Raw genomic sequence first — 26319 nt, 5'->3', positions numbered from 1 at the left:
CATAATAACTGTCAATGTTGTAGATAAATTTCAGGATTTTGAGGAAAACAGTTGGTTTTTTAAAAAGTTTATTTTTGTAAAATGTATAATACTCTGCTATAGAATAGCATTTTGTGTATGCTCCAGGTACCTTCTTCCTTTTGGATATTCGTAAATTGGATAATGTGAACTAGGTTATTCATAATTATAAAATATCTTATTTGTTAAACTTAGTATTTAGTGGATTTATGTGGTTATTGGTAGTGACACAGTAACATGAATATTTAAATTATAGAATTAGCCCAAGTTTAAAATATTTAAATAACCTACAATCTTGGTTCCAGCAAACAAGTATTAGTCATAATCAATATTTTCGTAGTTTTCTTGAGTATAATGAATTAATATTTTACCCTAATTCTTGATGAGATTTGATTTGGGGCTGAAATTAATAGTTAAGACAGGCAGTGCCCAGTTTATGAAAGAATGTATTCCCAAAGTTCATTTTCTGGTTGGTTATTTTGGAACTTGAAAGCTGTTTCCTCTTAGGGTCATTATCAGTGGCAGTTTGGTTCCTAGGTTAGCTCATAAATGGAATCTTATAGCTGGAAAGGACCTAAAGGTTCATCCCATCAGCTCCACTACCCCTACTTCTTGCCCTCTTCTGCAGAAGAAACTGAAGTATAGAGAGGTTTGTGATTCACAATTGAGTATTTTTGAGTTAACCCATAATGTAGCTGAAATAGTACTAATAGTTACCCTGAGCCTTGTGTGTGGGAGTAAAATACTGGAGACTGGGTGCAGGTTGCAGTGGTTTGGCAACTCCGGTAGTGGCTTAAGGAGAGAATGAGAATATAGCAAGGAGACTAGGAGGAGGCTCCAATGACCCCCACAGCAAGGGGCAGAGAGAGGACACAAGAAAAGGGTGTTCATTAAGCATCGACTGTGTGCAGGGCAGTGCTGTGTGCCAGAAGAGATGCAGAGTTTGGGAGAGGGATATGTGTGACATGTACACAGATGTGTGATAAGGATAAATGTAGAAGGAATGTGTAAACAAAGTATCCTGGGAGGTATGATCATCAAAAATGATTAGGTTTCCGAGCCAATCTAATTAATTTAGAAAACTTTAATTCTTTGCCTACAAACATACCCAGGTCTCACCTTTAACCTTTATTCTTGCTGCCTCTACTTCCTTGCCTCCCACTCAGCCTTTTACAGATTAACTTTTCCTGAGGTTTTGTAGGATCTCTTTGAGTTGCCAGAATTTGTTGGTTTTTTCTTTATCTGAATCCCCCTTGGTTTGGGCAGCTTTTGCCCCTGTTGACTTTGAATCTTCTCTCTTCTTGATATTCTCAACCATGTTGGCATTTGAGACACAATTCTTTTCTGCCTCCTTGGCTGGATAGTCTTCCTTTGTTCCCCAAGGCTTTCTCCTGGGCTTTTTCCTTCTACTTGCTCTTCCTTGGTGATCTGATCTTTTATGTGTTCAATTATTGTCTCCAAAGTTACTCCCAAACATGTACATCCAGCCAAATTTCTGAAACTCTAGCCGCATTTGGCCAGCTGGTTCCTAGAATCTCCCATTTGGGTGGCTATTTGGCAGTTTAAAGACAACTTGTCCAAAATAGCTCATTATCTGCCGCCTTTCCCTGCTAACGTTCTTGGTTCCAAATTTCCCTGGACCTCTTTAGTGTACCACTGTCTTCCCAGGTTTGAAATCTTTTGCTGTGACATCTCCCTCATCCTCAGTATTCACCTAGTTGCCAAGTCTCTTTTTCCTATTCTGTCTCAGCCCTGTCTTTCTACTCACACTGCCACCCCCACAAGTTCATGCTCCCCCTCACTTACCTCTTCTCTGGCCTGTTGTAACAATCTTTTGCCTGTCTGGTCTACTTCTGGTCTTTCTTCACTGAAATCATCCTCCACACACAAAGTAATTGTCACTTCCCTACTTGGAAACCTTCTGTGATTGCTGACTTTATCTCCAGGATAAACTATCAACTGCTCAGCCTGCTTTTTAAAGCATTACAGGGTCTGACCTCCCTTTCATCCAATCTGTGTTATGTTTGTTCCCTGAACATTTTGTTCCCCATCTCTGTGCCTTTGAACAGGCTGTCCCTACTTTGTCGGTTCTGAGGTTTGCTGCTGGAGCTCCTTCCCTTCTTCAGGTTGTTAGAGTTGTCTCCAACCTGTAATTAGCTTGTACTTCCATTGTTATCATTCAGTAGAACATCAGCTCCATGCGGGCAGAGGTTCTTTTTGTCTTATTTGCAATGCCTGGTACAGTGCTTTGTATACAGAAGCTTAAAAACATTTGTTGAACTGATAAATTTATTTCAGCTTAACTGATTGCTGACCTAACAGCAAAGACCTTTGAGAACTACAGGTCATTGCCATGCCAAGGGGAGACATCAGAGTAAGACTTCAGGGCATTAGAAATTTACTTCTAATGAGTATTGTATTTTCTAGGAATAACTGGGGCAGTAACAAGTTCTTTGAATTGCAGGGCAATTAATAATATTTTTCTATAGGGTTTTCTCCATTCAGACCAATCAAATCATTGGAAAAGGCTCATTCAGACTTATGACTAGTGACTACTGCCCCCACTGGGAAAGTATGTTACTGAATTCAAATTCACTCCTGTGTAAAGGAGTGTATGGTTTGGAACATAATGTCAGTTAATCAGTAAGCATTTATTATGTGCCAGTCTCTGTCAGATATTTCAAGTTCAAGACTTCTGTGTATAAAGGAGAGGAGGTAACATACCATTTATTGGAGGAATTGGGCAAATTATATAGATAGGAGTTAATTTTTAGACTGAATTTAAAATGTTTTAGATACTTATTTAATAGTAATTAATTGGATTAACATGAACAATTTCACCATCTTCTCTTCTCCTTCCTCCATTTTACTTATAAGAAAACTAAGGTTCAGTGACTTGCCCGAGGATATGCTGTCTGTGTCTCCTCCCTTCTCCCCCACCCCACATGTTGGAACTCTGACTCTTGGTCTAATGCTCTCTGTATTTCATGAGGCTGCCTGCCTTTTCTTTCAGTTGGTCAAATTTAAAGTAGATCAGGAAATCAAGACTATACATTGTGGAAGTGAGGGATTTTCCCATTGAATACATTTTGCTGAAAGTAGTAACCAAAAATTAATTTGTTAGCATTTTTATATTGCTAAACTAAGTTGATATTTGTCATTTAAACTGTTTCACAGTAAGTGAACAGTTTGTCCTGCTTCCAAATAAGGGTTTTATCCTGATAGTCAAAATTAACTTGTACAACTTGAATAAGGGACTAATAATGCATTTATTCTAGATCTATTTAAAGTCTTAAATAATTTTAATAGAAATACTAACCATTTTAACAGGTCCTTTTAAAAAGCCAGCTTTAGTAATGTTGTTTCTATTTTGTTTGACAATGAAATGAAAGTAATTTAAGGTATAAATGTAACAGTTTAGAAGGGTAAATAATGTAAATAGATTTCCCCTACTGTAAAGTAGATGATGTTTCATGTGAAAGATTTTCTGAAGTAAAGAAAAATCACTCATGGAGTTGTGCAACAAAATACATGTAAGGGATCATAAATCAACTACTACTAAATGCCTAGAACTTAGCCAGAACTGTGGGAGGTACCAAAGAACTAGCAAGCAGTTCTGTACTCCTTACATTGCTTTGCCCATACCGTTGAATAAGTGCTTTTAAAGAAAATTAAACTACTTCCCCAGAAGTTAAATCTTGCTGAATTTTGAGGTGTATTTTACATTAAGACTAATTATGAGAGTATTGATTTAAGTTGACCAATTCTTAAAAATACTACCACTTTAAAAAACAAAAATACTACCACTGTACATTTGCATAATGCTTTTATATTTTTCAGTGTACTTTTACATGTTGTCTTTGAGCTATTGTGAAGTTCTGTAACCCTCTGAAATAAAATGTAGTTTGCTAGCTATCATGTGGGGGAATTACCAAGTAGGCAGAAGGTTTTGGAAATAATTAGCCCCAAGGTTCTAATTAGAATGTTGGTGTGGTGGAACCTTCACAGATCCCCATTGAATCCCTGTTATTTAGAAGCACAGCTCTTTTCCTTTTCTCTCCTAGTATTCTCATATCTACCTTTCACCTCTAATCTTCTCTTTTTTGCCTTTTTTAACCTATTTTATTTTTTACACATTGCTTTGTCCTTAACACTTTTCATCTTATATTCATTATAACTCCTGACACTAACTGAAATTTGGTGGTCTTTTGAATACACTACTTTTTCCAGTATTGGGTGTTCTCATAACTCCAGGAGGAAGAGAAGGCACCTTCTTGTCCCCCTCTCCCCCTTTTCCACCTTCGCTTTCAAAATCTTTCCATCTTTCATCGATCTCCTTGCTTTGTAAGAACATGAATAACTGACTTGTCAATCAAAATTTAGGACATGCTCCTACTTCTCCTTGATGACTTTAACACTTGGTTTGCCGATTTTACTCCATGTCAACTCCTGTCATCATTTATTTATGTTGATGACTTTCCAGCTCCCAAGTTCTCCATATCTACTCTACCTCACCCTTTTGAGAGGGTGGTAGTCATTTAATCTTCACCATCACTCCCCAACTACGTTGTTTCCAAGATTTTGTTCTTGTTCTTGAGTCTCATTGTAACCTCTGCTTCTCAGCTCCTCTCTTGCCTTCATTTCCTTCCCTTCACAGCCTTGACCTTGTAGTCAGCTATTTCAACAAGGCACTATCCTCCTACCTTCAAGTCTCTTGTTCCCCTGTCCTTTTGCTGTTGCAGCTCTATTATTCTCCAACCCTGAGTCACTCTCAACATCTGTTTCTCTGCTCCTGCCTCCAAGCCATTAATATTGTCAGAGGAATTCACAAAATTAAGTTGACTGAGTCCACTTCAGTCATACTGACTTCAATCTAACCCCTCATAGAGTATAGCCTTTGTGACATCCCATTTCCTATAAATGGCTTTTCCAAACTTTTCCCTTTGTGGTTAGGCCTTCAACATTAGGTCTCTTTCTGTCTCTTCTCTTTTCTCAGAATACTGAGGCCAAGTTCATCTTCCCTTAGACAAACTTAAAAACTTCTCTAATTCCCTTCAACCCTCCTCCTCTTTTTTTTTGGCCATAGAGGGAATGAGGTAATCTTTCTCCTTGCCAAGGTTAACCCCTGATTTTGTGTCCTTGATCACGTCATCTCCCCTCTGCTCCAAAACCTGCTTTATCTTTCATCTCCACTCCCAGTCTTCAGTCTCTGCCTACTTAGACTTCTCATTCTTAAAACAACAACAACAAACAAAAAACTCGCACACACTCCTTTGAACCTGTCATCTTGCCAGCTGTCATTTTAAATCATTTCTCCAAGGCCTTAACTGCTACATTGACATAGAGTAGCTTCCCCTTCTTCTTTCCTCAAACCCCTACAACTTGGCTTTCAGAAGGATCTTTTATTCTACTGAAACTCCCATCTCTGAGGTCACAAGTGTCAGCCCCTGTGATCTTTCTGTGGCATTTCATACTGTCGACAGCTCGTTCTTGATTCTCTTGTAACTTCCTAGCCTCTGCTGCTCTTCTGCTGGTCTGAATGGTCCCTTTTGTCTCATCTCCTAACTGTAGGCATTCTCCTTCTATACTTCTTCCCCCTTGGTTGTCTGGTCCAGTTCCACAGCCTCAATTTAACACGTCAAGCCTGAATTTCTCTCTTGAGCTCCAGTCCTGAATTTCAGCTCCCCGCTAGACAGTATGTCATTGTGGGTGAGGTGGTGATCTTGGAGTCAGGAAGATCTCATTTCAAGTCCTAACACACTACTGTGTAGCCATACAATCACTTGGTCTGAGCTTTAGTGTCCTTATTTCTAAAATGGAGTTGAGAGCATGTATTGTGAGCCTCAAATGAGATGATCTATGTAAAGTTCTTTGCAGACTTTTAAAACACTCCATAAGTGTTAGCTTTTACCTCTATTTTGATGTTCCACCACAACTCAAACTTAATGTAGCCAGAATTTAAGTTACCATTCCCCTCATCAACTCCCAAATTAAACAAGCAGCTTACGTTATAATGGGGGAGATAAATACCTATGAAAATATATGCAGCATAAATATAAACGTAGAAAATATATGCAGAGAGCAGTTAAATACAAGGTAGTTTGGAAGGGAAGGCACTGGCAATTGGGGGAATAAGGAAATTCATACAGAAGATGATGCTTAAGCTTCATCTTAAAGGAAGAGACCAAGGTAGAGGGAGTGGTGGAGAGACAGTATGGGCGACCTAATGCAAAAAGATGCTGTGTCATTTTTGAGGAGCAGAGAGAGGGTCATTTTTGGTTGATTCCAGAGTCCAGGCAGGAGACTAATGTCCAGTGAGGCTGTAAAGATAAATTGGGGCCAGATTGCGTGAGGCTTTGAAAACTACACAGGACTTTGTATTTTATCATGAAGACAACGGGAAGCCACTGGATTTCATAGGGGAATGACATGGTCAGATCTGTGCTTAAGTAAAACTACTTTGTCAGTAGTATATAGGATGAAATAGTAAGAGACTTGAGGCAGGGAGACCAGTTAGGAAGGAGGCTATTGCAGTAATCTAGGTGAAAGATAACGAGGACCTAAACAAAGTGGTACCTTTACCACCAGGTGTGAGAGGAGAGAAAAAGGGATTGGATTCAAAATGTATTTATGAAGGTAGAAATGGCAGTATTTTTCAGCTGATTGGACATATGGGGTGGAGGAGAGTTCAGGTGTTGAGGCTAATGCTAAGATTGTAAATACAAGATATTGGGAGGATGGTGATGGTCCTCTCCTAAACACCTGGATGATTACAATCCTACTAACTGACCAGGCTTTAATCTCTTCTTCCTCCAGTCTGTGCTCATAGAGCTGCTGAAATAATGTTTCTAATGCAAAGTTAAAGTACAAATTCATTAACCTGGTATTTAAGGCTCTCCACAATCTGTTTTTCAGCCTGTTTTTAAGGCCTTTCTCACTACTTGTATTCTACTTTCTTTTTTTCTTTTTATTCATTCATTCATTCATTTTTATGTGTTCTACTTTCCAACCAAGTTGTACTATTACATCTTATTCCCTGATGTCATTCACCACCTTCTTTCCTGTACATTTGCATTGGTATCTTTCCTACCCACTCCTTCCACATCTGTTTGTTGAAACTTCTTTTTCAAGGTCCAGTTCAGGTGTTTCCATAAAAGGCTTTCCTCCAGCTGAAAGTAATGTTTCCCTCAAAATTTTCTTTATAACAATGTCTGGATCCTTTTGGCTTTTATCATGTCCTTATTCCACCACTTCCCTTAAATTTTAAGCTCTTTGAGTGGCAAGATTGGTGTGTTTCATCCTTCCTCCTCCCAGCCTCTCATCTACCCCTTACCTAGGAGCCCAACTCCCTTTCATGAGTCAAAAACAAAAGATTTCCCAAAATGAGGATCTACAGAATTGCTAGTTGATTCAAAGAAACTTATTAGAACTTACTAATTTTGATCAACACAGTATTACAAAGTATTTTGAAAGAAAAGTTTTAATACCTTGGAATAATTCAGATTTACTGCTTGGAAAATTTATTCTAATCTATATTAATGACTATAGTAAGGCTCATTTGTAATGAATAAATTTCAAAATATGCTGCTGTTCCCCCAATAATCTTGTTTACACTATTTACATGACTTAAGTGAAAAGTAAATTCTTTCCCAGCTTAGGGGAAAATTAATGAAAATCAATGGATTCCACATTAATTAGAACTTGTATAACAAGTTAAGTAAGTTTCATATGAGTTGATTTTCTGTATGAATGGATAACACTCTTTGCATGAGGGAGGATAGTCTCAAATTTTCTCATTCTTTTGTAATGAATTTGTGTTTCCTTGGAGCTCTAGCATTTTGTTTTCTTAGAGGCACATGATAGATATAGATGAGCAGTGTATCTCCAACCACCTAGAAGCAAGGAGTGGAGCAAGGGATATTGTTGAGGAGATCTGAAAAAGAAGGTGGGCTGGTCATGTGGTGAGCTTGAGGGATAACAGATAGATAGTCTGAATGCTCTGTTGACATGAATTGTAAAAAGTCCCACAGGAAGGAAGGTCTCCAGTACTTTGGGCACATCATCTTTGAAAAGAGAATATGGATACTGTTGGGGATATTTGGGAGAAACTCTGGCTGTATTGTGATTTTTACGGAAAGAGGGGATATTAACATAGGATCATAGATTTAGAGCTGGAAGGAACCTTAGAGATGATCTTGTCTGATGATAAAGGTCAAGGATCCATTGAAGTATAAGTGTGTGCTCCCTCAGTTTCATCTGTAGCGGAATGTTAAATGCTTGAAGAAGTTAAATCCATCTTAGGCTTCATGTATGTAGACTTCAGTAAGCTTTAAGTTTATGCAAAGGTGTCAGTTGAGAAAAACATGTCTATGACTTGAAAATATTTTAATTATTACAGAATTTCATTTGGAACGGATCGAAGTAGCTATTTATTCCCCTTGAATAAGCATTCCTTCTACAAGATACCATTCTAGCCTTTGCTCAAAGGTCTTCAGCAAGGGAGAACCTACTTCCTCTTAAGGTGACCCATTGCACTTTGCCATAGCTCTAAATTGCTAGGAAGTTTTTATTTATCAAGAAAACTTTTCTTACAAGCCTTTCCAAAATGTCACATTTTCTTTTTTAAAAAGGAATCAAAAACAAAGTAAAATAGCTAAAACAAAATCAAAAGGACATTACAGAATTGTCCCGTACAGAATTAACAACATTTAGACTACACTGTAGACCAGTTTGATTACAGCATCCCCCAGATCCAGAACTTCACTTCATTCCTACATCTTGGCCAGGAGCAGAACTGGCACCATGTTCAGATATGGAGAGCAGGCCGGATTGCCAGCGAAATAAACTCTAGACCAGAAATGATACTACACCTCTCTTTTTTTTTGTTAGGAAGTTTTTCTTTATGTTCAACCTACATTTCCTTTTTTGTGACTTTAACTGCCCTCTCAGGCCAAGTAAAACAACTTAAAAAGAGAGGGTTTTATGACGGTAGTTGAACATTTTGATTCTGCAGTTCTTTGAAAGAGATTCAGTTTTATTTGTCTGGAACAGTTTTTACTCCTCCCCTCTTTTTTTTTCAAGTACAGATAAACATGAATTTACTTTAGTAAACATGATTATATTTATAATGTGCAATATGCAAAATAGTGTGCTAATATATGTACTAATTTTGTTTACATTATCGCAATTAAAACTACTTTTTCTCAATGCCAAATTGGAAACCTTTTGGAAATTTTTAAAGACTGTAATTGAAGTGTAATTTAGTTGTTAGGTACAACTTACCTCGATGCTGCCCCCCCCCCAAAAAAAAACCACAATCAAACAAACAAACAACAGAACAAACACACACACACACACACACACACACACACACACTCTCTCTGAATAGGGGCGGGGGACTGCTGTGGCTGAAAATTCTTCCTCTGGCCAATCTAGTGATTAGCCTCATTAAATTTAGCCAGTCTTAAAGCTGTGACATAGCTTTTGAGAACTCAAGGTCATTACACAGTGGTCACTATCAAGTCATTACTTAGATCCTTGTTATCAGGCAACTTTCCTGAGCACTCCATTGAAATTGCTCTTTCAAAAGTCACTACTGCAGGCAGCTAGGTGACACAGTGGATAGAGCACCGGCCCTGGAGTCAGGAGGACCTGAGTTCAGATGTGGCCTCAGACACATAATAACGCTCACTCGCTGTGTGACCCTAGGCAAGTCACTTAACCCCAATTGCCTCACTAAAAAAAGAAGTCACTACTGATCTTACCACCATATCTTTGATGCTTTCTTGGCCCTTGATTGCCATGAAAACAATTTTCTTCTTGACTAATTATGTTTCATCTCCTAACTCCTAATAGTTCTCTAATGAACATCTTCCTCCTCTCCCCTCGTGCCATGTTTGCGTTCCTCAGAGTTTTGGACTTTGGCCTTCTCTTGGCTGTGTTCAGTCAGCTTATAACATTTCTGCTCTTGCATTCTCTCTCGCATATCTCTATCCATTTCTTTGGTCTTGAGTGCCTCTCACTTGGACTGTTGGAATAACCCCACTCTTCTCTCAAGGATAGCCTCTCTTCCCTCTGATGCACACTGTTTTCACATAGCTCAAGATTTGGAACCTTTTTACCCTTACTGTAATAACTTTGCTTCAGAAAAGCTGAATTACTTAACTGTTTCCCATATAGACCCTCCAAGCCTCTAAGCCATATAACTGGAATTTCTTTCCATAAGGTCTATTCACCTCAGCTGAAAGTGAGCTTCCTACTCTTTAAACCACTTTGTATCTTCCATTCTATAATTCTATAGTGATAGCAGCAGCTTATGTTAACAGTGTTTTAAGGTTTGCAAAGTGATGTGCATACATTTTCATTTGCTCCTCTAGGATCCCGGTACTATTGTCCCCATTTTATGAATGAGGAGACAAACTAAGGCTGAGTTAAATGATTTCCTTAGGATTATAGAACTGGTTAGTGCTGAGACTGCATTCAGCATTGGTCTTGCCAACCTCACCAAGTCCAGCATCCTGTCCGCTATAGTTGGGTGCTGTTTCTTGTTCAGTTGTTTTTCAGCCATGTCTTAACTCTCCAAGATCCCGTTTGGGTTTTGGGGAGGGGGGGGCAAAGATGGAGTGGTTTGCCATTTCTTTTCTCCAGATCGTTTTACAGATGAGGAAGCTTGAGGCAGTTAAGTGACTTGCCCAGGGTCATACAACTAGTAAGTGTCTGAGGCTTCATTTGAACTCAGGAAGAAGAGTCTTCCTGACTTAAGGTTGGCACTCTCCACCGAGCCACCTAGCTATCCATTTCTTATTACAACTTATTTATGAGCCTCTTGTTTCCTCATCTGTAATATATGTATATGTGATAAATGTACATGTAATTATATGTGTATTTTATTTAGCTCCTCTTTTAGACTATAACCTTCTTTAGGGCAAGAGCCATGTTTTCTTTGTAACTCTCACAGTGTGCTCTCTATATAGCTGGTGCTCAAAAAATAACATTGAATTATCATTGTAGCTACTACAAAATATAGAGGTGATACCTGTGAGGCAGTTCATATGGTTTTTATGATATAGCTTCTAATGTTGCTATGTGGCACTTAGTAGTTTTCCAAGTGCCTTCACATATTTTCTCACAAAGGATAAAAAAAAATCCTGAGTAGAGTAAGTTCTGGTATTCATGTTAGCCATAAGGAAATTTGCCTTCAAGTAGGTTGTGATTTGTTGGGCTGTGCCGCACACGTAGTTCCTTGGTAGTTATCCTGGCTCTTTTTAGTCCATTCCTCTTGCACTTCAGATGTATTAAAGCTTATGAGCAGCAACTTCAAAAGGGACACAGTTTTTTGTCCTATGTACAGGGGTGAGGAACCTGTGGCCCTCTAGGTCTTCAAGTGAGGCCCTTTGATTGAATCCTTTTATTAAGGGGATTTGGTCTATGAAGTTTGGATTCAGTCAGAGGGCGGAACCTCAAGTTCCTCTAGGTCTTCAGGACCTAGAGGGCCATGTGTGGCCTTGAGGCTGCAGGTTCCCCATCCCTGTCCAGTAATTTGATCTACTTTTACTTTATGAACTGGGTATTTTTCATCACATGTACTTATTACAAAGTATCAAGAGACTACATCAAAAAGTTCATTTGTGTATTCTATGGAAATTTGAAGTTCTGAACTAGCCAGCATTGTTGCCTAGAGCTATGCTGTCGTCCAGGAAAATGTATGTAGCAATTGAACTTAAGTGATTGTTAATATGGTAAAAGTAACATATGTTGAACCAGTGGGGCAGGAGGTATTCTGAATGGAAGATACTGAATTTTGAAAAATCTATTTTGCATTTTTTTTTAAGTGTAGTTTCAGAGGTGTTCTAGTTAATATTTTCCTTATTGGGGCATATAATCAGCCTCTCTAACTAGATGGTTTCTGGAGAACATTTTCCTGGACTACTTTGTGGACACTTAGTCTAGATGGTATTCAAACATTGAAAGAATGAATAAAATAAATGAATAGGGTACATTAACTAGTGAGGAAATATTTACAAGTTTGCCTTCTCTCAAACTTTTTTTTGGGGGGCTAAGCAGTGGAGTTAAGTGGCTTGCCCAGGGTCATGCAGCTAGTAAGTGTAAAGTGTCTGAGGCCGGATTTAAACTCAGGTCTTCCTGACTCCAAGGCTGGAGCTCTATCCACTGTGCAACCTAGCTGCCCCCTCTCTCAAACTTTTTTAACTGAAATCGTGAATGTTTGTTATTATAGCATCTTTTCACAAAGTATGTCAGAGTTCTTTTGTTCTCTCATAGGTTATTAGAGCACACTTTGTTTATATTACTATTAAAATTTACTTAGCAAACTATTGATTATAACAGCTTTTGAATTAATGTCACCTGATAGTTTATGCCTTAAATCAACGTATCTTGCAGGTTACACTGAAGTATTTGTTATTCTCCAACACACCTTGTATATGTGTGTGCAATGGAATCCCAAGATTAGGCAGTTCAGAGAGGTGGAAGAGCAGCAAAAGGAAATTTTGGAATTTGCAAATTGTAACATTTGTATTACTAGAATAGTAGCTAACATTTGTGAATCCCTTTAGAGTTTGCTAAAGTGCTTTACTTAAATTATCAATTTGACCTACAGAACAGCCTTGTAAAGTGCATGCTATTGTTGGCCCTATTTTACAGATGAGGAAACAGAGGCCCATAGAGACGTAAGTGGGTTGTCCAGAGTCAAACAGCTGGAAAGTGTAGGAGGCCAGACTTGAACTCCAATGTTCTCACTTCTAGTTCAGCCCCATATCCCATACACAAAATCTGTCCTTAGCTTCCAGATATCCATGACCATCAAGTAGGGCCTATTTTTCCTCTAACTCATGTAGCTTTAGTCATCTGCATCTTAGACAAAGCTGTTTTGTCAACATTGATACTGTTAGGGAATAGAGAGTTGCCAGACATTTAAGAAACCTGGTGGGTATGGGAACTCTTGAGGGAGTGCCTTCTCTCCTGGATCCAGCTTCATTCATTAAATCTTAGATAAGATGAGTTCATTTTTAAAGGCTCCTAATACTAAAAATGTGCTAAATGCATTAGTTTTACCTTATAGCTTATTGAAATACTTGAGAACATACTCAGCACTCATCAATAGTTTAAATATAATAGGATCATATTTCTGAATAAATTTTTTTTTTTTTTGCTCATGGGAATGTAGTCTTAAAGCTGAACTTGTAAATATCTAGTCTCTGACTCCAAATCATTGTTTTTCACTTCTAGTGCTCACCACCGAACCCCCTTTAAAAGAAGCAAAACAAACTGTATTAGTAAAACTTAAGTAGTTTTGCTTTTGTCCACATTTAGTATCAGTACATAATTTTGTGGGGAACAAGCATGCTTAGTTCTTTAATACTGAAAATGCAGTGATCATTTGAAAACTGATCAAGAGGAGAATTGTGTGGAAGTAATGAATACTTGGAGGAAGCATGTTTCCTTAAGCAGGAGGGATCACTACAGCATTTGACTCCTAATACAACACACTGTTGTTCCTATCTTGCATGAAACGAATATATTGAACTGAAAAATGTACTTTGATTTTTTTTTTACTGTTACCCCAATACAACTAAAATTCTTTGTGATTGTCATTATCATTATTTATGGTGCCCCCTAGCAAAGTGATGTCTTCCTAAAGTTCTACTTAAATTTATCGAAGACATGGGAGAGCTGAAACTTGAAGCATCTTGACAAAATTGTATGTAAGCCAGATTGGGTGAACCAAACCTAGTATGAGCTTCAGAACAGAATTATGCTTTTTCCCAACATATTTCTTCATTTGTAAAATGGGGATTGGACTAGATTGTTTCTAAGGTTCTTCCAACTGTATGTAAAGTGCCTTATAAACCTTAAAGTCCTATAAAGTCTTAGGTGTTACACTGTTTTGCACTTGAGATATTGGCATGTTTGGGTTTTCAAGTTATTTTTTCCCCCTTGCTTTTGATGTTATTCACTTGTTTCAGTCATGTCTGATTCTGTGACCCTATCGGGGTTTTCTTGGCAAAGATGTTGGAGTGGTTTGCAGTTTCCTTCTCTAGCTCATTTTACACATGAGGAAACTGAGGTAAACAGGGTTAAGTGACTTGCTCAGAGTCACACAGCTAGTAAATGTCTACAGATGGATTAAACACAGGCCTTCCTGACTCCAGGCCCTCTATTCACCTACACCACCTAGCTGCCCCTTGCTTTTAGAAAATCCCAGAAAATGATTGAAACTTCCATTTAAAGTGATTTTGAAGATAGAGTAGCATGTAAACTTAGTCTAAAATAGGAATTGTCAGTGCTTGAAGAAAGTGCTAGTGCTGGGATAGGTAATATTTTGGTATTTTCCTTTGTTTTCTGAAAATTTTTGGAGCAGTAGATACTATATTCTTCTTAAGAAAGACCATAAGCTTCCTTCAGTTTTTCGAGATGCACAGCTAGGTGGCACAGTGTGGTGGGCCTGGAGTCAGAAAGACCTGAGTTCAAATCTGGTATTAGACACTTACCAGCAGTGTGACACCAAGCAAGTCACTTAACCTAACCCGTTTACCTCAGTTTCCTCATCTGTAAAATGAGTTGGAGAAAGAAATGGCAAACCACTGCAGTATCTTTTGCCAAGAAAACCCCAAATGGGGTGATGAAGTGTTGGACATGATTGAACAACTATTAAAAGACTTAATAAAAATTGAAAATTGTATAGGGCACTTAGTTGAAATTGGGGGTGTGGGAGGGCTAAGGGGTCTTCCTTTCTCATCTGGGCTGTAAATGCATAGGCCACTCACCTCAGCTCTGATCAGCATGTAGGTTTGACAATATGGTTTTTCTGACCTGGCCTTAGGAAGACTGAGGGCCTCTGCTCCCAGCCAGTCATCTTGGAGGATGGGGGTGGGAGTGGGGGTGGGGTGGTATTTATGCAGACACCAGAATGGCTTTAGCTCTACTGTAGCTTAGAACTTCTTTCTTCAAGTTCTCCACCATCCTCAGCCTTTCCTCCTCCCCAGGTGTGACCATGCCAGCCCAATTTAGTTAAATTTTCAGAATAATTTCAGTAGTTAAATTTGAAATGGTCTTTTTGGTGAGACCTCTTTTTAGGTCTCACCAGTGTTTTAGGTCAGACCTCTTTATGTAATTAATAAGCACATATTCTTTGTAAAGTATCCAACATAGGGAATAGAATGTTGTGCATAAGTAAGTTTTCTAGCAAATTGTAGTACTATGGGACAGTGTTCACAACACTGAATTTTAAGTCTTCTAGTGTGGATTCAAGTCCTAGTACTGCTTCTGTGGTCTTGGATAAACAAGTCATTGCACCCCGCTGGGTGTATTTCTTTATAGAATGGTTGGGTTAGACCACATAATCTTTCTGGTTCTTCCATGTCTAAATCTCTGATCCTAAATTTAACCTTTAAGTGCTAAAATATAATATAATTATGATAGAAATTTTTTTAGCATTTTACTCAATTCCCCATACTAGTAAACAAAATATAATTAATGTAATTTCACTATATCTTAATAACTAATAGTCATAATTTTGAAATTACTTGTCAAAGTGATAGGCTCATCTACTCTCCTGACTCCAGGTATTTCCATAGACAGTGCCTAGAATGTGCCCCCTCAGCAAATCTGCCTTTCGAAATACCTTTTTTTCAAGGCTTAGCTGATGTTACCTCTCCCATGAAACCTTTTTTTTTTTTTTTTTTGATCCTTTGTTGTTACCTATTTTTTTTTTCTTGTGTTCCTCTACTTCCACTAAATTGTAATCTGAGGACAGGGATTGTGTTTTTCATCTTTTTCAAGGGTACAGCATCAAGTGTGTTGTAGACACTTAATACATACTTGTTGAACTAGATTATAACAAATGGAATAGTCAATCCTTAAACTATTAAGAGATAGAGTTGAGAATTTTTGACAAGGAAAGGCATGGTCAGGCTTATAGATAAACCAAGTCTTCCACTGAGGGTGCTTTGGAGAAAGCATCACAATTTCAAAGTGCTCCAAGATCTTTACTCTGAAATCCAGTTAATCAGACCAGTTTTTTGTTTTTTTAATATGCTAGTGATCCTGAGAATTTTAGAATTGAATTTCCACCTCTCCTTTTTTTTTTTTTTTTAATGAGTTCATAAAAGCTTGTAGAGCTTTGTTAGTTACTAGGGACATCTCTGTAACTCATGGATATTTTGTAGCTTGAACATTTCTTTAATTCTGGGTTTTGGGGTTCAGTTAAATGAATTGGTTGCTTGGCTTTATTTTTTTCTTGTTATTTTTTAATTCAGTTTTATTTTCAGTTCTGAATTCTTTCCCTCTTTTTACCCTTCCCTTACCCATTGAGAAGGCAAGAAAAACAAAGCCAATTACAAATATGCATGGTCATGCAAAACAAATTCCCACATTAGCCATGTCCAAAAAAATAAATTTGCTTCACTCTTGAATTTATCCACTCCCTGTGGAGGTGGGCAGCATGTTTTATCATGAGTCCTTTGGAATTGTGGTTAGTCATTATCAGTTCCCAAGACTTTCAAAGTTGATTATCTTTACAATATGCATGTTAATGTATGAATTATTCTCTCAGTAAGCTCTCTTCACTTCGTATCATTTCATACAAATCTTTCCAGCTTTTTCCAAAACCACCTCTTCATAATTTCTTAGAGCACAGTCCTATCTCAGGGGTTAGGGATGGCCCTCCCCCCATCCCCCCAGTCTGGAGAATCCATGTGAAGTTTTTTGGCCCTCCCTTCATACCAGAGAAGGTCTGAATTTTTTTCTTTTTCTTTTATGGGTTGTTTACATTACCTTATTGTAAAATTTAGGTTAAGTTTTTGGTCTTAGGCTATATGTAGGTCAGTGTTAAATAAAAATTCCAGCCTTTGTGTGTTTCCTGGCTTTTACATTCTTTTCTTAAACTTTAACTTTTTACTGATTTTAACTTTAAAAAAGAAATTGTGTGTATTTGTGTTATTAAAAGATAAAATATGTTGATATTATACAATACTACACATATATTTTATACATTTCTGAGTTTCTAAACTTTTTCTGTGTTGTTTGCTGACCTTCACATGTTGTCTGAGGCTTCCTCTATACTACTCCCAAATTCCTGTTTGATTTCTTATACCGACCCACAATAAATCAAAACCTTGATGGGGAAAGTCACGATGTGAAAGGGGATAACTATACATTCATATCACATAACTTGTTCAACCATTTCCCAGTTGATAGGCATCCCCTCACTTTCCATTTTTTTTTTTTTTTTTTTTTTGCTACCACAAAAAGCTGCCATAAGTATTTTTGTACATATGGGTCCTTTTCCTCTTTCTTTGATCTCTTTGGTTGCCCTACTTTATTAATTCTGTATTTTAAAAAATCTGCCAAGTGAGAATTTACTTAAACTGAAAGAATGCCTATTTTTTTCTACTACATTTAAAAAATCTTTTTGGGGACACATCTCTATGGTTAGAAAAAGTCTTAACTAGCTAAGCTTTTAACTTAAACACTTTTAGCATCTTTTCTCTTTATTTTATTGATAACTTTTTAACATTAGGAATGTTGATATATCTTTGGTAAAGGGCTTATATTATAGATCTTTAAACAATACTAGAGACTGTAAAGATAATTTTTTACATTGATCTGTAATTGAAATTAAATAGGATGACAAGAATATAAGGCAGTTGGGGTTAAGTGACTTGTCCAGTCACATAGCTAATGTTATGTGTCTGAGGCTGGATTTGAACTCAGGTCCTCCTGACTCCAAGGCCACAGTGCTTTATGCACTGTGCCACCTCACTGCCGCTAAAAGTCTTCATTTTTAGATAAAGTGTTTCAGAACTAATTTGTTCTCTATTCACAGTGTTCACTGACACTAGTCAATTTTGCTAATGTAGCAGTACTGGAATTTGAGACCCTTTTCCTTCAAATTTAATATTCTTAAGCCAGATGTGAAAAGAAAATCCAAGTCTTGACAAAAACAAACAAAACCCACTTAATTTCTGCTTCACTTGGTATTTTTATTTTTAGCAAGGAAAGGAGTCACCACACTCCCAATTCTTAATTTAAATCCTTTTATGATGATTTTCCTTCACCTAAGGAGTAATGTTTTCCTTGAAAGAAAGAATTTTGGTGATTGTGGGGTAAGCCTTAGTCAGCCTGAGAAATTTGTGTCTTTACCCTTCTGACCAAACAGGGCCACTAAAAGTTTTTGAATAACATGGTAGGACTCTTATCTTTAAAAGGTGATTTTAGCAGTCGTGTGGCAGTGTGGGTTGATCAGTGAGAGGAGTGAATTGTCAAGTGAACTTGACTTGGGTTCCTGACAGTATTTTAGAACAAAATATTAAAAGAATTAAAAGGATAGTTAGTGAACATGACAGGGTTACTTGACTGTAGATAAAGGAATTGATGAATTTACCAGATTTTGACAAAGTCTTTCATGCAATCTTTTGTGAACCAGATGGAGAGGTTTGGGCTGGATGATAGTACATTTAGGTAGGTTTGGAGGAGGTTAAGCAACTAGGCTTAGGAGATAGTCATTAGTAATTTAGTGTCACCATGGAAGAGAGGTCTCTTATGCTAGTGCCTTAAAGGATCTGTCCTTGTACTTGCTCTGTTGAACTCTGTTGCCAGTGACGTAGATGAATGAGATGGCATGCTTAGAGAGCAACAGGAAGGAATAGTTAACATGTGAATAACAGAATTATCCAGGATCCAAAATGATCTCAACAGGCCAGGATGATGGACAAATCTAACAGAATAACATTTACTAGAGATAAATTTAGTCTTATCCTTGGGTTCACAAGTGATCTTTACAAGTATGAGGTAGAGGTGTCTAGAGCAGTTGTCTGAAAAAGTGTGGGGATTTTGTTTAGTTATAAGGGTAGGTAGGTGATATGGCAGAAAAGCTAATATATACTTACAGTTCATTAGGAGAACTATAACATCCAGAATCAGGGATATGTGGTTCTTACCCTACTTTGCCCTAGTCAGATTACGTCTATAGTGTTACTTAGTTTGGTGCGGTACCTTTTGTGAAGGGCATTGATTAACTTGAGAATGTCCAGAGGATATAAATCAGAGCAGTCAAGGGAACTCAGGATGTTTAGCTTGGAGAAAAGAAGAACAAGATAGTTCTATGCAAGTATCCAAAAGTCTATAATGGGGAAGGAAGAATGAGATTTTTTTTTTTCCTGCTTGGCTCCAGGAAGCCGAACAGTAGGATAAAAATGGTAGAGTCACAAATTTGTGTTTGATATAAGGAAATACTGGCAGTTTGAGCTATCACAAAGTGGAGTGGCCTACTGGGAAAGTAACGTGATTCCCTTTGTTAGCAGTCTTGTGTGGAGAACTACTTTTCAGGTATGTAACAGAAGGAATTTCTGTTCACTCTGTGGCCTCTAAGGTCCCTTGTAATTCTGGGATTCTGGGATTCTGTGAACTCACTCTTAAAGGTTTGAAGGAAAACCCTTGAAGTATTGAAGAAGTTTATGTGCATAAAATATGGAGGAGGGGGTGTTGGAGAAAGGCAGGAGGGAGAGAGGAGAGTGAGATGTCTGTTTCCATTCAGAGAACCTGAGTTCAAATCTCAATTCTGCTAACCATATGATCTTGATTTTATCAGAACATAGTGCCTGAGTACCAAAATCTTTATAGCAGCCCTTTTTGTGGTGGCAAAGAATTGGAAATTGAGGGAATGCCCATCAATTGGGGAATGACTGAACAAGTTGTGGTATATGAATGTAATGGAATACTATTGTGCTATAAGAAATGATGAGCAGGTGGACTTAAGAAAAACCCGGAAAAACTTGTGTGGATTGATGCTGAGTGAAGTGAGCAGAACCAGGAGAACATTGTACACAGTAACAGTCAAGTTGTGCAATGACTTAGCCCTTCAGGATCTAGGACATCTCCAAAGGTCTCATGATGGAAAATGCTATCCACATCCAAAGAAAGAACTATGGAGTTTGAATGCAGACTGAAGCATACTCTTTGCTATTCTTTTTCTTCTGTTTGTTTTGTTTCCTCTTTCTGGTGGTTCCTCCTATTAGTTCTAATTCTTCCTTACAACATCACTAATGTGAAAATATGTTTAATAGGAATGTATGCGTATAGCCTATATCAGATTTCAAGCTATCTTGGGGGGATTTTAAAACTCAAAGCTTATGGAAGTGATTGTTGATAAATCTAAATAAATAAATTAAAAAAAAAAAGAACATAGTGCCTGGATTCTAACTTGTCAGATCCAGAGGTATGATTTTTTTTCTGCCTTGACCTAAGGAATATTACTTCCTTGAAACTTATTTTTTGGATTTATAAATATTAGAGATAAATCTTTTAGGAACATAATCTTTGTTAAGTCCAAGGTTGCCTGGTCTCCAGCTGAATGGTTGAAGCATATTCCAAAGAAGAAGAATCTAGCTAAAAATATGCTTTGTTTCACTCAACAAGAAGCATTTATTAAGTTTCTCCTCTATGCCAGGCATGTTTTAAATGCTGGGATTACAGAGGCAAAAAGAAGTAATCCTTGTCACAGTTTCCTTTCTATGGTTGAGATAGTGGTTTTTGAGGGGGAAGGTGCCAGCAACTGAGTGGAGGAGGGTGGTAGTCAGGATAGGCTTCCTGTAAGAGGTGGCACTTGAGCCTTAAAGGAAACACTCAAAGAGTTTCCTCTTCTCTGAAGCAGAGCTGAGAGTCTGTTCTAGATGTTGGGGGCAGCCTGGGCAAAGTCAGAGTCAGGAGACAGAATGGTGTTTGTGAGGAACAGCTTGGATCATAGAATGTGTGAAGGAAAGTCATGTGCCTTAAGCCTGGAGAGAGGCAAGGATGGAGCCAGAGATGAAAGGTATCTGCATTTGATCTTAGAAGCAGGGAGAAAATTTAAAAAAAAAAAAAAAAAAAAAAGAGGAGAAGAAGCAGGGAGGATCACTGTCTCCATTTCTTTCCATGCCTCTTGCTCTTGTTATAAGTGGCAGAGCCAGTATTTCAACCTCAAGTCCTTTGACTTCACGTCCAGCAGGGTTTTTTCCCCCCTGTGCCATTCTGTGATGCAAGAGTTATATTGTCATAAAAAGTGATGACTATGAAGACTGCAGGGAGCCATGGGAAGACTTAGATGAACTGATGCAAAATGAAGTCTGCAGAACAGGAAAATAACCCACATGACAACAGTAAAATGAAAAGAACAATAATAGCAAAAATTAAAACTCAGTACTCCTTCTAAAAATGACCTGAGTTTGACCCCAGAGAGGAGAGTTACTTCTCTTCTTGTGGAAATGGGAGGCTGTGGATGTAGAACAATGCATATAATGTTGGACTTGGTTGGTATATTGTTAGTTTTGCTAATTTTTTTTTTAATTTCTGTTTTTCACTAAGGAATGATTCTCTGGGGGGGGGCGGGTATGATTATATTAGGAAATAAAAATGTCATAAAAACAATCTAATCTAGACAAAAATTAGCATGTTAAATAACACTCAAATGCATTTTACCATGCATGAACAGTGCTATGGATGTTGGCTAATTTTTTTTTTCTTCAAGGATACAACACAAAACTCTCGACCCCAGAATGTGTTTGAATTATAGTGCTAATAGAATTTGCCTGAACCCTGAGTCTTATGACCCAGATGGACATGAAATTTAGGAACAAAGACCATCTCCTCATTTCCTGGCGTTAGGGCTTGCTTAAAATATAATTTGTAATGCCATGTTGTTCTGAATATGACTTGCATTCTAAATATAAAATTGCTTTAAAATCCAATTCGTTGAGTATTTATTAAGCATCTACTAATGTGTAAGATACTCTGGGCACTATGAATTCAAAGACAAAAATTCAAAGTAAAAAAAACCCATTTCTGGCCTCAAGGACATTGCGTTCTATTGGGGAGAATTACAACATATAAAAAGGTATAGGCGGTGTGTGTCAGTCTGTCTGTCTGTGTCACAGTAATTTGAAATGTGAGAGAGTGCTAACAAGTAAGAGTTATAGGGAAAGCCTTGTAGGAGGTAGCACATGAGCTAAAGCCTTGAATAATAATAAAATTGCTTAGAGTGTATTTCAGGTGGGGGGTGAGGAGATGGCTTGTGCAAATTAGGACAGTTTTGGCTAAAAGGGAAATAATGTTCATTGAGCTTTCAGAGGTAAGCTGGAGCCAGATTGTGAAGGACTTTAAATGTCAAGCTGAGGACTTTCTATTTTAACCTAAAGGCAATAGGGAGCCACCAGAGAGGTTCTTGAGTGGGGCATGTGGTCAGATTTGTAGTTTAGAAAAATTATTTTGGCATTTTGTGAAGGATGGGTTGGAGAAGGGAGAGCTTGGAAGTACAATTAATCAACTATTGCTGTAGTCCAGGTTAGAGGTGATGAGAGTCTATTCTGGGGTAGTGGCCTGTGGAATAGAGAGATAAATGTGAGATATTATAGAGATATTACTAATTTTAGACTGTAGCAGTTTTATTGCAATCCAGATTTGGTTGGTGGTGTGTGGCCTATATTTGGGGAAATGTGGTGAGGAGCGTTTGACTTGTTCTCTTCTACCTTTTATGTATATTTCTTTATAAGGTATTCATTGTCCTTATGCTACCCCAGGGGTGGAGAACCTGTGACCTTGAGGCCACATGTGGCCCTCCAGGTCTTCAAGTGCAGCCCTTTGAATCCAAGCTTCCCAGAACAGATCCCCTTAATAAAAGTATCTGTTCTGTAAAACTTGGACTCTGTCAAAAGGCCACACCCAAGGACCTAGAAGGCCACAAGTGGCCTTGGCTGCAGGTTCCCCACCCTGTGCTACCTTACATGCACATTTTTTTTTTTTTTAAACCAAGAATTTAGTTGAGAAAGGGAGGGGAGATGAAATAAAATGTAGCATAGCTTGATGTGGTAAGATAAAGTAACAAAGGTTTTTGGACTTGGACGTGTTTAAAAGGAATAAGGAAGGAAAGGGAAAAAGATTGAGAGGGCAATCTGCTGCAGAAAAATGGGAGTAGATAGAATCAAGGGGTACATGTAGAGGAGTTGGCTTTGGCAAAGAGAAGGGTATCTTCTGCCAGAGGATGGGGAATTGGATTTTAAAGCAGTTTTATATTTAGGATGCAAAACTCCCTCTGTGGAATAAGAGGGAAACAAGCTGAACAAATTCCTACTAATTCATTTATAAATAGCCACCATTGGTTAGGGGAGGCACATTAGCTTTGTCTTGGGGTCCCCCGTAGGATCAGCTTTTCTTTCTTTTTTACAACAAATACTTGTTTTCTTCTGATCCCAGATTCAGCTGATTCCTTCCAAGTACTGTTTTATTTGTTTGACAGCCATGGTAGAAGACTTTCAACTGTAATTGCAGTGTCTCTTTGTATGTATCATTTTTATACTGGAGGATTATATAGATCTACATTTTGTTTTATGAGTTGTTGGATTTTTTTGGTCTTAAATTTGTTTTGTTGAGAAGGATTTTTCCCTTTAAATTTTTCTTTTTATTCTTAAAAATTTCTTATTTTTATTAGTAGCTTTTGTTTTTATATCACATTCATTTCCAAATAATATCTCTCCTCCTTCCCCTTCCCAGCAAACTGTATCTTGTAGGAAAGAATAAGAAAGAAGGAAAAAAGTAGCTTGGCAAAACCAACCAACATATGTAACATATATGAGAATGTATGTAATGGTTAACAGCCAGAGTGTCACACCTCTGCAATATTCTCAACAGTTTTCCAGGGCCATCCTTAATCTTCATTGTTGTTGCTCTTGTTGAAGTCATCGTGTTTATTATTTTCCTAGTATTGTTTACTTAGCATCATTTCATATAAATCTCTCTGTGCTTGTCTGAAGTCTTCATATCTGTCATTTTTTATGGCACAGTAACATTCCCTTAACATTAATGTACCACAGTTTATCTAGCATGCCAACACTCATTTTCCCTTCTTTCTCAAGGGGGTTCAGCATCTAATTCGCCCTGTCTTCCTTTCTGCAAACTGCTCCTTATACTTGAGGACTTTACACACACACACACACACACACACACACACACACACACACATGCTCCCTCACCCTCCATAAATCTTCCAATTCTTTTTTTTTTTTTTTTTTAAATTTTTGGCTAGGCAGTGGGGTTAAGTGACTTGCCCAGGGTCACACAGCTAGTAAGTGTTACATGTCTGAGGCCGGATTTGAATTCGGGTCTTCCTGACTCCAAGGCCAGTGCTCTGTCCACTGCGCCACCTAGCTGCCCCAATCTTCCATTTCTTATTATATCTGACCATATACTCCTGTCATTGCCTTCCACCCCTTCTAATTCTCTGCTTTGCTCTCATTGAGATCATTGTTTAACAGAGGTTAACTTTCCTATCTTTCTAACCTATAACCCATTAGCCATTTCAACTCTACACTGTCTTATAATCTTAAATACCTTGCCTCTTGTCTTGTCCCTTTTGCCAAATTTCAGCCTTGGTTTACTCCTACCATTTTATATTACCTTTCCCTATTCACAAACCACAGAACGAAGCTAGAAGAACTTGTAATTATACTAACTGGGTACATTACATATTGATGTTATCCAACCTCAACTAGACCCTTACTGCAACAAAGCTGTCCTTTAATTCCTCCCTAATGAATTCCCTATCTCATTTCCCAAAGAAGATATTCCAAACCTTCTCAAGCCCTTCATACTTCTAGCTCCACCCCCAACCCCCTTACTTTACTGAAAAAAATTGAATCCATTCACCATCAACTCCACTTGCTAATTTTTTCATTTCAAAAGGGCATCTCCCACTCCTCCTTTCCCCATCCTCTGGCAGAGGCTACCCTTCTCTTTGCTAGAGCCAGGCCCTCGATTCTATCTTCTCCCATTTTTCTCCAGCAGATTGCCCTCTCAATCATCCATTTTCCCTTCCCTTCCCTCCCCTTTCCTTTTTCATTCCTTTCAAACACGTCCAGGTCCAAAACCCACATCAAGCTATCCTGTATTCCCCTTCCCTTTCTTAACTAAACTCTTGTTTAAAAAAAATTAGTTTTTAATTGAATTTTTTTCCTAATATCCTATTATCACCATAGTACTCGCATGTATTCCTCCCACCTTTCCATGTGACAGTATTTTTTGGAGGAAAAAAGGTCAGCACAATTGATTAATACATTGAAAAAGTCTGAAAACATGCACACAGTGTGCAACACCTGTCAACTTCTTACCTCCACAAAAAGGTAGGTGGGGATGTCGTCTCATATCTCTTCATTTGAGTTCCAGTTGATCTTATATTTTTGCTGTATTGACTTTTGATTTTTTTGGTGTGTCTTTCCGTTTGCATTGTTGCAGTTAACTGTGTATATTGTTTTCTTGGCTCTGTGGACTTCACTCTATATCAGTTCATATATAGATCCTTAATGTTCCTCTGTATTCGTCTGCATCATTTCTTGTTTAGTTATTTTTTTTTTTAAGTTATATCTGAGTCTTCGTGACCACATTTGGGATTTTCTTGGCAAAGCTATTGGAATGGTTTGCCATTTTTTTTTCCAGCTTATTTGACAGATCAGGGAAACTGAGGCAAACAGGGTTAAGTGACTTGCCCAGGGTCATACAGCTAATAAGTATCTAATGCCAGATTTGAAAAATGAGTCCTATTCTAGTCCTATTCTAGAGTCCTAGCACTCTATCCACTACATAGTAATGTTCCATTACAATCATGTACCACAATTTATTTAGCCATTCCCCAGTTGATAGGGTTCTACTTTGTTTCCAATTCTTAGTTACCACTAAAAGTACTGCTGTTAATGTTTTGGGGTATATGGGAACTTTTTTCTAACAATGACATTCTTGGGTTATGACCCTCGTAATTCAATCTCTGGTTCAGAGGATGTGGATATTTTAGTCACTTTATTTTTATACTTACAAATTGCTTTCCAAAATGGCTGTACCCTTTCACAGCTCTACCAACAATGAATTTGTGTGCCTATATTTCCACAACTCCTCCAGCATTGACTGTTGCCATTTTTTTGCCGTTTTTGCCAGTTTATAGGATGTGAGGTGGGACGTCAAGTCATCCACGCTCTTAAAAAAAGCTCTCTATACTCAATACATCCACTTCCATTCCTCTCACTTCTCAGCCTTTTGTAGTCATGCTTCAAATCTCATCACTCAACTGAAACTACTCTCTCCAAAGTTGCATATTAATTGCCAATTCTTTTTTTTTTAATTGCCAATTCTGATGGCCTTTTCTGAATCCTAATCTTTTTCAACCTTTGTGCTGATTTTGGCACTGTTGACCACTGTCTTTCTGGGCAGTCTTTTTTGTGGGTTTTCATGATACAACTCTTTTTTGCTAGCTCATCATCTAGATCAGGC

The 26319-nt window shown here is 37.9% G+C and overlaps 1 protein-coding gene across 3 annotated transcripts in view; it reads left to right on the top strand.

Annotated features, from left to right (window-relative positions):
• The window catches only part of WAPL (WAPL cohesin release factor), a 104486-nt gene that overhangs the window by 3142 nt on the left and 75025 nt on the right, over positions 1-26319 (top strand). The gene's annotated exons all lie outside the window — the stretch shown is intronic.

This window comes from Vombatus ursinus, unplaced genomic scaffold, assembly GCF_900497805.2.
Source record: "Vombatus ursinus unplaced genomic scaffold, bare-nosed wombat genome assembly UNPS02015129.1, whole genome shotgun sequence".
In the NCBI taxonomy this organism is placed as follows: Eukaryota; Metazoa; Chordata; class Mammalia; order Diprotodontia; family Vombatidae; genus Vombatus; species Vombatus ursinus.
Note: the sequence above shows the minus strand (reverse complement) of the source record. Positions and strands in the feature narration are given on the sequence as shown.